The sequence below is a fragment of the Bidens hawaiensis genome, unplaced genomic scaffold, assembly GCF_021521415.1.
Source record: "Bidens hawaiensis isolate Kalapana, Puna unplaced genomic scaffold, B.hawaiensis_p1.1 tig00004474_1, whole genome shotgun sequence".
Lineage (NCBI taxonomy): Eukaryota > Viridiplantae > Streptophyta > Magnoliopsida > Asterales > Asteraceae > Bidens > Bidens hawaiensis.
Genome location: NW_027491269.1, coordinates 2,110,212 through 2,123,163, shown reverse-complemented (window position 1 = coordinate 2,123,163; position 12,952 = coordinate 2,110,212). Strand labels below are relative to the sequence as shown.

Below are 12,952 nucleotides of genomic sequence, written 5' to 3'. Positions count from 1 at the left end.
TCACAAAGGGAAATGTATAGGACACAGAGAGTAACGTGATCAGCTAATCACAGCTGGCCACTATTATTACCTGTTAGCCTTACTATCATTGTAATAAATAGTTCCTTGAGTGATGATGTTTGTGTTTCCTTATAGAATACAAATGGCTGGAGCAAGAAAGATCGTTGGTCAAGGAGGTCGTACTGGGCGTCGTGGTAGGACACGTATTGTCCGAGAACCTTCAGTAGAATCAGCTGCTAACACAAGGGAAGAAGGAAGTGCAGCTGGATGGAATCCGAGCAACAATGAAGGGTATCAACTTGACCCTGCTGTTCAGGCAGCCATTGCACAAGCTGTAGCTGCTGCATTGAAGAACCTACAACCTGAAAAGTCTGCTGAAAGTCACACAAGAACCGCCGAGAGAGCATGGAATGATGGTAATAAAGTCGATGATGGGGGAAGGCGACTCGAGTGGAGTTCGGTCTGTGCAGGTTGATGCATGGAAAAGAGGAAGAGGTGGGTGTAACTATAAGTCGTTCAAAGGTTGTGACCCACCAAAACTGACTGGTTTAGGAGACGCGGTCGCTACTCTCCATTGAATAACCACGATGGATAAGGTTATTCGAATTAGCGAGTGTTGTCCAGAACAAGCAATGGGTTATGCTACTCAGTCATTTAGTAATGAGGCTATGTACTGGTGGGAAACGGTGGAAAAAAGGAAGACACCAGAGAATATGGAGGCCATGAAATGGGACGATATGAAGGAGTTAGTGATGAAAAGGTTCTGTGCAGATGCTGAGATTGAGAGGGCCGAGATGAAGTTTTTGAATCTGAAGGCGGGCAGGATGACACACCGCGAGTACATCACTGAATTCAACCGTTTGTTCAGGCTAGTGCCGGATATGGTGAACACCGAAGCAAAACGGGTCAAGTGCTACATCAGAGGGCTTCCACATAATATCCGCACGTTAGTCAGGGCTAGTAAACCTGCTACCTTTGATTCTACTGTTGAACTAGCAGAAATGGTTTACGACGATATGGTTGTGGATGTGGAAGATAAGAAAGGAGGGAAAGGAACCAAACGGTCTGTAGATGTCGTGGAGCATGCGGGCAGCAAGACATAAAAGATTGCGGGCAAGGAAACATGCAAAGTGTGCGGGAAAATGCACCTGGGAGAATGCAAGGCTGGTCCAATCCAGTGCTACCGATGCAGAAAGAAGGGGCACATCTCTCGTAAATACACCGAGGACCAAAAATGTTGCAAGTGTAGTAAGTCGGGTCACTTAGCTAGAGATTGCGGGGAAGCCATAGCAGTGGAATGAAGAAAGGGGGACGCGTGAAAGGATGGTCTATCAACCACCGGAAAGGTTGTAGGAGAATAAGTGGCTTGTCACAGTTGTCTTATGTTAGGGTAGTTAATGAGTGTTTTATATTTTGAACCTACGTTTGTCTAGCAAGCTTGAATTATTTCTTTATATATATATATATATATATACACACATATATATATATATGCTTTTATGAATGACTTGTGATTTTGTATGAATGACCTGGGATTGATCAATGGTCCCGACCTATCGGGCCAAAAGTAGACGTAATGATTAAAGTAATGTGCCATTCTTGTGTGATGAAACCTATCGTTGAGAACTTCATGGGAAGCTACCAAATAAAGCTGACATCCATGATCAACTCGATGATGTCATGACATGATGTAAAGCAGTAAGCAAGAGAGTTAGGACATTTTATAAAAGGGCAAGAGCAGGAGGTAATCCTGCTCGGGTAACTAAGTAGCCGAAACCTCTTTTAAGGAGGGTAAACTTGTAACATCCCGAAATTTCTAAAATTAGTAATAAATATATTATTTATTTATGATGGGAAAGTTTACTAGAATTAGTGATGAAATAATAAAATAAATGTGGGTATAGACTTGGGTTAATAAGGAAAGAAAACCATGAGTTTAAGCCCATGACCCATGATATAAATACATTAGTTATTCATTATATCATTCATTTCACCCATTCCATACACCACCCAAAACACACACTTAAGCGCTCTCTCTCTATTTTCCCTTTCTCTAACCGAAACCAAGAAGGAAAACCGAGCATCGATCCGAGGTAATGATGTTATGATATTGTATGAACCCAAACCCGCTGGATCTAGTCGCGAAACGACGAACCGGCACCCTCAACCGTTAAAGTCACGAGATCCGGATGAAATCGGGTATAAACCGATCAAAAGACAATCTTAGGGAGATAGATATTAAAATGATTAGGGTTTTCAATCTTAAGGTTTATATAACGTGAATGATATGATTTAGTAAGTTTTTGAATTTTAATAATAATTAGAATAGTTTATATCATAATTACATTAATAAATTACAAAAATATAAAAGTTAATATCACTGATTTAAAATTTAATTACATTAATAAGTTACCAAAATATAAACGCCAATATTATTGATTTAAAATTTATTATGAATATGTGAAAATTATAAGTATGGAATGTGGATGACATTGATGTCTATGTGAATAACCTAGGAGAAGGACATGCGGATAACATGATATTGCTTTAATATAATAGTTAGATTTTTTTTCACAATGTTAACATAGTAAGTGTGTTTGTGTGTATATATACTAGCTTTTAGCCCGCGTATTACGCGGTTTACTTTTAGGTTTCTATTTTCAAATTAATGTGAGAATATAGTAGTATTAATATTTAATATGTTATGCATTTAGTTGTAGATAAACCTTAGTTTAATTTTTGTATTTTTGGTATTCATTTATTATTATAGAGTATGTAGATATACTTTAGTTTTTTTTTTTTTTATGTTTGTAAGGATTTGTTTTGGTTATTTAATGGATTAGCATATATTGGTTAATGGATCTTTTTATACGGGATATAATAGATATCGAATGGTGAGAAATTAACTTAGGTTGGTGAGAAAATGTAAAAAGCGAAGATTCTTGAATAGAAATCGATTGTTTAATGATAATTTATCTTTTAAACACCCAACTGTTTATAATTTACAAGAAACATGATTTTGGCTAAAAAAAACTTTCCAAATCATTTTGTTCCTCCATAAATAAAAGCCCCTCCTCTTTAAGTGCAGCCATAGTCAAGAATTATGCCATTGGTTAAGTTTAATTAAAACTTGATTAAGTAACTATTTTAATAAAAATAGGTAAAATATTCACTTTCTACTTTGTTGGCATCTTGGTTAATCAACCAAAATGCCCTTATGAGAGAATGCCGAACATTATATTGGAGTAATGCTTTGATGAGGATAACACTTGATTTTCTGGTGAAGAGCAAATCCTATTTTTGTGTAAAAGAAATGACTATAGCCAAACCCCGACCCGTTAGGTTACCTGCATATCATTTATATTTAGGGTAAATGTCATAGAATAACAATATACTCAGGGCCTTCTTTGAGAATTTAAATACCTTGACCGAGCCAAAATAAAAAGGCCCGTAGGCCTTAACGAAATTTTTTATTCGCTAATGTACATCGATAAAACTTTTATCGACCGATTTATTATAAGCAGAAACCATTTTGATCATGTAATTATCTCATAAACCATTGCAAATAATCTTATTTTTAACACCAAAAGCATATATATGTAATATGTATAAAAAAATTTGTGCCCCGAAACTTATATGCCTCGGCCGATGGTGCGGCTCGCACACCCTCCGAGCCTCCCATGAATATATATACTAATTCAAAGAAAACTAATAACCAAAAAAATTGATTTGTGTCTATTTCTTAAATAAAAACTTGCACAAAATTTCCCTAACCTATATTATCGAACTATAGCTCTGTCATTATATGTGTTCAAATTCGTATATTATGATCAGAAAGGTTGATCTAACTACAATACGAATTTGCTAAATTATGAATAAATGATGCATCGAGCATGTAAACTTTACAAATAGCATATTATTCTACGCTAATTCTAGTCATATTTGTTAATGTCTAAGTTCTATAATGGTAAATGTTTACTTTTTCATTTTTAATATTAAATACGTTTTTTTTTACCTTATATGACTTGATATTTATTTACTCTAAAAAAAACTAAAATATTTTTCAAAATTGACTACAACGTTGGATAAACATAATTGACTTTATAATAGTCAAATATAAACTACTTTTTACAACACCTACAAAGAAATGGAGATGCATTTGTTACTATGAATATGGGCCTCGCCTGATCGACATTAAAAAATGAAATTTGAATTAAAGATCCGTAACTCATACAGATTTTATCCATCAAAAGTTAAAAAAACATATGCCTCATTCTGATGACAAGAAAACATGAGAACATTCTAAAATTATAATTCCACTGGATGTTGCAAAAGGTATAAATTCATATGGACTAAAGTTGTAAGATTAAAAAAAACCCATTATTAAGTAAGCACTAAAAAAGTTCTATTTGTTCGTATACACAACAAAAGTGGCATACCTTGACAGAATTTAGTTGTGGGATATCTGAAAAAATGATGTATCAGGCTGTGCAAAAATACTTATACCTCCTCACCTTAAGGAGTTATGGGCCCTTTTTCTTATTAGGATGTAGCAATACTGCAATAGCATAACTTCCCCATTCCCATTTCTCCATTGCATCACATATTATACCTGCATTTAGTAAAGTACTATCAGATAACCCATTCGACCGGTTCAAGGAAAACAAAAGCAAAACTGCACCGTTCTGAAGCAAATACCAGGAAGCAAGAACTAAAACCTCAAATAAAAAGAATCAAGCATAAGCACTTGCACCAGCAACAAATGAGCATTTTTACAAACTTGTTAGTATTAATTTGTAATTTTTAACTTAGATTCATAGTTCAAAATATTAAAAAGATTAATGAAATTGTGGATCCAAATAGGAGTTGTGATTGTACCTAATGATGCGCAAACATTTGATTATCATAAGTAGCGATGTTGAAAGCTAATCTGGAAGTGGAGAGACTCGTATGGGAGCAGTCGGAGATTGAAATCATCAAATTATGTTTGGTAATTCTCCATATTTTTAGGTCCGTAAAGTCATAATGAGGTTGAATTTCAATGTGTTATGGGGGTTTATTTAGGTTTTTGTTTATAATCGTTTTGCTATTATTTTTTGTAATGATTTGTTTTGATTTAATGTGTATATATTAGTTTGTTTCTTTTAACGGTTGGGCTCTTTCAATTGAGATGTGTAGGGTTTTTTAGATTTTTAACAAATGAACATAAATGAACATAAACATGTTGATGTTTTAAACGAACAAACATGAACATAAATATTTGTCTTATGAAATGTACGCGGTGCTTTTGTCCTTAATCACATACTTTATGAGTTGATCCATTTGTGTTTGTTTATATTCGTTCATTATGTTTGTTTATGTTCATGTTTAATGAAACATTGCATGAATCGTCTACTTAATGTTTTATATGGTACTTCAGCTTCACCAGCTACCGCCTTTGCCAATTATGTCTTACCCGTCCCGTGAAGACCAACCTGTAAAATACCAAATCTATTTCATGTATTAAGTTTCTGTATTCATGATTTTAGTGCACTTTTATATTAGAAATTTATAAATAACAATTTGAACTCACCAAGACCAAGCCTCGAGGAGGGCGAGCACCAAGTGGTATATATCGGTTCTGAGAAATTCCTGATTAAGTTGACTGACATGCAACAAAATGGATAATTAGAAAGACACATGAGTTATAATATTTAAAACTAAGAAGTGATGAACTTACAACAATTTCTTCAAGTTCCTCTTTGGCTTCATCAACATCAGCCACCTTAGTTCATCAACTACAATACCAACTCAGTTAACCTCTTATTATAAAATCAAAATGGAATTTTTTCTAATTAAAACGTGAATGCTGTGTTTGGTGGTTTCTTTTGCTCTTTAAAACCATAAATTATGATTAGTTCATTGCATGAAATTCCTATCAAAGTGGTCATCACATTCTCAAAGGAGACTGTTGCTGCATCGGAAGTCTGGTACCTATAGCATCAAGTTATTACTGAATTAGAGAAGTTGCCATGCGTACAATATTAATCTTATTGTGTTCAAGATCTGCCCATGTTTAGCAATCTGACACGTGAACCCGTATCAACTCAAAAACTGTGTTGACCCAAACAAAAATTACTCTTCTCTAAATCAACCATTTTGAGACAAACCAGTAATGAGTTAATGACCCCAACCCCTTCTACCAGTAAGTAAATCTGGCTCATAACTGAACTATTATTCCTATAATCTTATCATGTTCAAATCTAAAACTCAAGGGGAAACTAATCAATCAAATCAAGTACGCTTCAAGCTAAACCGGAATCCTTAACAGCCAAAACAACATTACCCTTATCTCTTCAAGCAATCAATGAAATAGACCTTGAATTGTGATTTAAATTACCGTTGATGATATATTGCAAGAGACGACCAGAGATGGCTAGGGTTTAGAATACAGTGTACAGTGAACGCTGATTCTGAAGAAAAGGGGTAAAGGTATCCGGGTTTTATGACCCACGAAACCCGCGAGATTTATAAGGTAAATGGGTCGAACCGGGTCAAATGCACTTTAGAAATCAAGCAATCTGGCGGCTCTAAAAGGAGTGGGGAGCGATGTGAGAGTGACACTTGATTTTATGGTAGGCATTTATATAAATCTATATATATATATATAATATATATATAAACGAAGACATAAAAATCCTACGTGTCGCGATGTGGTTGCTCCCCCTTTTTTTGGAGTCACCAGATTTGCTTGATTTTTAAATGAAGACTTCTCATGCATTTGACCCGAATTCATGGGTATGGGTCTTACCAAACCCAGATATCCCTTAAACGGGTTATAACATCTCATTAAATAAAAAATTTTTCTCATCAAATTATTGATGTAAAAATCCTATAAAATAGGATATAATAAAAATTAATATCTTATTTATTTTAAAAAAGGTATATGTATTATTTAAATTAAAAAACTAATTTTATAGTAAAAAAAAATAAACGGGAATTAGATCTCATCAAACCATAAGTATATTATCACTTTCATAAATATTATTTATAATTAAAAAAACCAATTTTATAGTAACAAAAATAAATGGGTCTTGGGTCTCATCAAAACCATATAATTTTTAAACCGGGTTATAACATCTCATTTATTTGTGAAACAATTTATCATCAAATCATAAGTATATTATTAACTTTCAAACAATAAAAAAAATATAAATTCAAAGAATAATTAAATATTAGAACAAACAATATAAAACAACTCCGTAGTACGTATATTTTAGTTGTCGTAGTATCACGATTGGGAAGCTCGTTCATAACGTGATCAAAATATATAAACAAACTCAAAAGTCATGCTTTTGTTTGTTTAGGCTGATGTGACAAATAGGTCCAGCACATGCCAATAAATTCTGTAATGTGTCGAGCTTCAGTTAGAAAAACATTTAGGTTGAAGCAACCTATAATTTATAAATTCAAACCAACCGTCATCTATATATATAATGCATTATTTATGGCCCTCCATTCCGACTCCTTGTCACAAACATAATACATAATAGAATAATCACTTCAATAATACATCCAATAACTCAACTTTTGACCACCAGCACATATATAACATTTTAAGACATTCTTCTTATGTACGCAATTAACTATATTCAAAATGTTTGATTAACAACTAATCACCCTTTTCATCATTTTTTCATCTGTGTGCAATTTATTTTATATAATTTACTATAAAACGATTACAATAAAGTGGCAGGCAAACGGGCAACAAGCTGCGCCGCAACCCCCTTTTGAACAGCAAAGCCAATCCTGCTAAAAACGAAGCTTTGAGACCTAGAAGCTGAAGAGGTTCCGTGTATGACGCGCTGAACCCTACTCAAAAATTTCACAGCCTCTGGAGCCAGAAAACCAAATGTATCAAAGGCAAATGGTAGAAAGACATGTTGATTATCTAAACAAGCTTTCTCGTGTTTAACAACTTTGCCCGATTCAGCCTTCAACGCAGCCTGACCCACAACAAACCCACGGTCCCTGAGCCCAACAAGAGGAGACACTCCTGTAAGATCCACACAGGCGTGTTTCCCCCCTGCCCACCCGAACACAAGAATATCAGCTGGTCGTAAAGTAGACTCCCTTCAATAGGATCCGTGAGAAAGTTGACAGGGGCCTCCTTTTTAGCAGAAATCCCTGCCCGTTTAAGAACATCACACAGAACATCCCTAACCAGATCATGTCTGTATTTAAAGCTAGGCAATTCTTTGCAATGCACCGCATGGTCACCAAAAGAATCCAAACAGACCTTGCGACAAATTGGGCAAGGTTCATCCGTCGGGAACATAGGGATCATTAACCGGTACTTAAGGATAGCCCGATACTCCAAACCCGACATACGTTGGCCTAATCCTTCAATGGGGATAGCCGTTAGAAAATCCTGAGCCCGAGGAGCCCGAAGGCATTCAAACACCGCCTTTTGGCGAGGGGATAGATCAAACTTCACTTCTAAACTCTTGACGATTCCACTAAATAAGGCACTCGCCACAACATGTTGGGCTTTAGGGGGGGCGGTGTCCTTATTAGAGAACCCGCTAAGATCAAAATCTGGAAGTGAAGTACGTAAACGATCCATCGCACACCCATAATCAGAGTCCAGCCTATGAATATCACAACCCTGAAGAATATGGTCTTGCAAACACCACGACTGTGCTCTCGAAGCCACAAAAGCATATGTAGATACATCCTCAGCCGAACAGAGACCCAACCCCCCATAACGGATCGGAAGTGACGCCAACCTCCATTGGAGATCCCCAAAGAACGGACCTCCACAAACCACGATGTCCTCAATCGCCCTTCGAAGACCATTGTCAAATATAGAAACAGCTTCCCCCACATACATAGGTTGGCATGTTCTCAAACCGAACAAAAGCTTGGCGACTCCCATACATGAGCGAAGCAAAAGAAGCTCGCATTGAGGATCCCGAAGTCTTGGGAGACAGCTCATCAGTTCCACAGCGCTAGATGCCCTTTTCATAGCCAAACTGCTGATAAACCCCGCATCCAGGCTTACAGCACCACCAAGGAGTTTCACGCCAAGCACCGGCCTTCCAATCCCGCAAGGGAACAACCCCTCCTGTGCCTTCACCCCATTGCATGTTGGCCAAAATAACTCTGTTTTCTTAACGTTTAATTCAAGACCCAAACGAGGCCCCTCAGACCTGATAATATCTAATGCTTTGGCTACCTCTCTAGTATCCCCGATAATCGTGCCATCATCCAAGTACCAAGCATGAAAGAGAAGCTTGCACCGATCTCTGATTTGGTGAACAAGTGGGTGCAAAGCTAAGGCAAAAAGGAGAGGCCCAAGAGGGTCCCCCTGTTGAACCCCAGTGGTGGATTTAATGAAAGTATCACCCACATATAACCTAGCCGACTGCCCATATAAAAAATCCACCCAAAGAGAAATGGAAGGACATCGACTCCGAACCTCATGTAGAAGGGTCGTCCTATCTACTAAGTTGAAGGCATTGGAGAAATCAACAGTAAGCATAGCCAATGACCCATCCGAATGAAACTGATTTAGAAACCTGTTCGCGCTATGAAGCACGGCCTCTGCCCCACTGGGGACTCCCACCCCAAATTGAAAGTCACCGAGGTATTTAACCATCTCCTTCCCGACACCCCTCATAGCCACCTTGGAGACCAACCGCCTCCAAATGGCCCCAACGGCAATAGGTCTAATCCCATTGTCCGGTTTAAGCAACGGCGTAAGTGGGGCAGACGCAACAAACTCTGCCAACACCTTAGGACACCTTCCCCCCAAAAATAAATTAACCACCGCAGAGATAGCCTTGAGCAAACCATCCGCAATCGGAGACCCCTCTCCGCACAACGCATCTAAAATGTGTTGGGCTCGCAAACCGTCCCGCCCACACGAAGTCCCTTTAGGGAAAGACTTAATGCACCCAAGCACACTATCAACGTCCACGACAAGGGGAGACTCAGAAAGCAAGGAAGCAGGCATAATCGGAGGTGCCATGATGGGATGCTTAGACAACAAAGCGTTCAAAGTATCCTTACCGAAAGGTGCAACCCCTGAAGAGCATAATACCTTGACCGCAGCAGTGAAATGCCCGTCCGCAACTTTTCGCAAACATTGTTTTCATCTTCAAAGCTACTGGTCACTATGATCAAAATAAAGAAATATTGTTATGGAACTTGTTTCTTCATTTCTATAGCAATCAATATATTATTCAGCATATATATGTATGCAGGTGGAGGAGACAAGAATCAGGAGATAATTAGTTACCGATCATCGTTAACATGGAGTGAGAAAGCAGCGGCCGAGGCAGAGGCGGTTGCGGCGATCAATTGCTCGGGCCATGGTAGAGCTTTCCTTGACAGTTTGGTTTTGGATGGTCAACCTGTTTGTGAGTGCTATGCTTGTTATGGTGGCACAGATTGCTCTGAAATAACTCCTGGATGTACTGCAGATGCTGAAAGGTTAATTCTTTCTTAATCCGCATATCAAATACTCCCATAGTACCTGGAAATAAGTGTTTCAAAACTGATCTTGAAGGTTATGCTTCATTAATATTTTTTTAGAATTTTACAAAAAAAAAAATCAGCATATAGTGATGAGTATAATAAATTTTGTTGGGTGGCTGTTTAAACAATCACATAGTTAAAGCAATAAGGACTTAACTCTGATAATTGGTTATTTGAATATATTCAGGCTAATTCTTTGAACTAAACACCAACCATCAAACTATTGACTATTTCACCTACACATAGGGACAGTTAAATTTATTCAAGGATAATGAGATATACATTTAACATTATTTTAATTCTTAGAGATGTGACATCATGCATATTTGCAGTGGGGATCCTATATTCCTTGAGCCATTTTGGATGCAGAATGCCGCTGATAGTGCAGTCGTCATACCAGGATGGCAACGTATGAGTTACCGATTTGGCGACAACACTATGATGTCAAATGAGCTCGAATATTACATTCGCAAGCTACATTCCGTTTTCGGGAATGCAATCACCGAAGGACGATATATGGTCTTCGGTGTTGGGTCATCCCAACTCCTAAGTGCAGCAGTTTATGCTCTTTCCTCAGAAAACTCTTCTTCCCCATCCAACGTGCTCGCTTCCATACCGTTCTATCCGGTAAAAGGTTTTAACTATTGTTTTAGTTTCTGTTGATTTGTTGTAATCATTTTCGGTAATCCATAGATGTATGAGGCTCAAACGGAGTTATTCAACTCGGAGAGTTTTAAGTTTGAAGGAGACACAAACTCATGGCAAGCTAATAATTCAACAAATAACATGAATGTAATTGTATTTGGCCACATTTTACACCTATCCCAGGCCCTTCAGATCATGATCTCATGATTTTTACTCTTTCTAAGCTCACAGGCCATGCCGGTACACGTTTTGGGTATGTATGTGTGTTTATATTCGTCATTAGGTACATGCATGGATTTATATATAGGCACGCATTCACTCTATTATGAAGTTGTATAAATACCTTCTTTAACCATAATATATAATAAAGCTGTTAGTGCCTTAATTTGCGGGTTATCTACTATTGAATCAACATATACGTGTGCTGATTATAGATGGGCGATTATCAAAGATAAAGATGTATATGAGAAGGTTTCAAAATACATGATGGCTGATTTGGGGATCTCAAAGGATACTCAACTAAGAGTTTTGAAGCTGCTAAAAGTAGCAATTGAAGAAGATGGAAAACCGCTTTTCGAATTTGCTTATAACAAAATGTAGGAGCGTTGGGACAGATTGACTTCAGTCTTCTCAAAGTCAACTAGATTTTCAATTCAAAAAAGACATCATTTGCGATGCAATTTCTTCAACGTAACTAGACAACCATCTCCAGGTTAATTTATTTCATGTTTATCTAACCATAATAGTTCATGAAACTTTTAAACCGTTAAATGCTTATTTTAAAACGCAATATCAAACACTCCTTATTAATTTATACTCGTATTATATCAAGTAACTTGAAATTTCTGGTTATACGTGTTCATTAACTACAGCTTATGCATGGGTAAAATGTGAAAGAGAAGAAGACGAAGATTGTGGTGTAGTGCTAGAAGCCAGAAACATCAAAGGACGTAGTGGAAGCACATTTACAGAAAAAGATCGTTATACACGACTTAGTCTCATCAAGAGCCAAGATGACTTTGAGTTGCTTATGCAAAGACTCAATGAGCTAGTGTCTACTGAAAATGGTAGCGTCCAGACAATATGAAAGGCTCAAATGAATCATGTTTACAAGGGATAATTATCATATCTATTAACCTTTTGCATAATAAAAGCTTGTTGGATAATTCTTAAGGCAATCCTAATCTAGTTGCCTGCTTGGATGTAACATGTTATTGAAAAAAATAAGAAAAAAGAATGAAAGAAAGATTTTGTTTCTTACAGATGTATAAAGTTTGATGTTTATATAGAAAAATGTATTTTTTTTCCTATGCAACTATTATATATAACAATCGGTAAGTCTGATGTCTCTATGCCCTGATTAGACCACTTGTCGGCACCATACTTGTAAATTGCATTTTTGTCTCGTTATTCTCATTTTTTTTGTTTTAGTTCTAGTAGCCATGAAATAACGGAAGCCGACCAAACGTCAATTTTGTGGTTTTTTGTTTGATTGAATTCCGGTATCGTAACAAAGGTGATGGAAACCAACTGGTTCCGCCCGGACCCATCGCCTCAACATCGGGGACCGATAATGCTCAAGTTTTGCCAACATACACCACCCCATTCTTGCACCTCAATTTTTATATTATATGTTTTTCGCTTTGGTACCGTAACGGAAACTGCGGAATGTCTATTTTGTAATTTTAGCTTTGGCATCCTAACACACGTGACAGAAACCGACCGAATTCACGTAGACTTACCACATTTTGTTTTAAACGTGACATGATAACCAACCAGATGCCAA

At 37.0% G+C, this 12,952-nt stretch overlaps 1 pseudogene across 1 annotated transcript; it reads left to right on the top strand.

Moving 5' to 3' along the window:
- Positions 1-10,157: 10,157 nt before the first annotated feature.
- LOC143626660 (tryptophan aminotransferase-related protein 4-like) lies at positions 10,158-12,371 on the top strand (annotated as a pseudogene). Its single transcript, XR_013152462.1, has 5 exons — positions 10,158-10,476; positions 10,854-11,148; positions 11,215-11,419; positions 11,601-11,878; positions 12,039-12,371. The product of XR_013152462.1 is annotated as a tryptophan aminotransferase-related protein 4-like (transcript).
- The last annotated feature ends 581 nt before the right edge of the window (positions 12,372-12,952 follow it).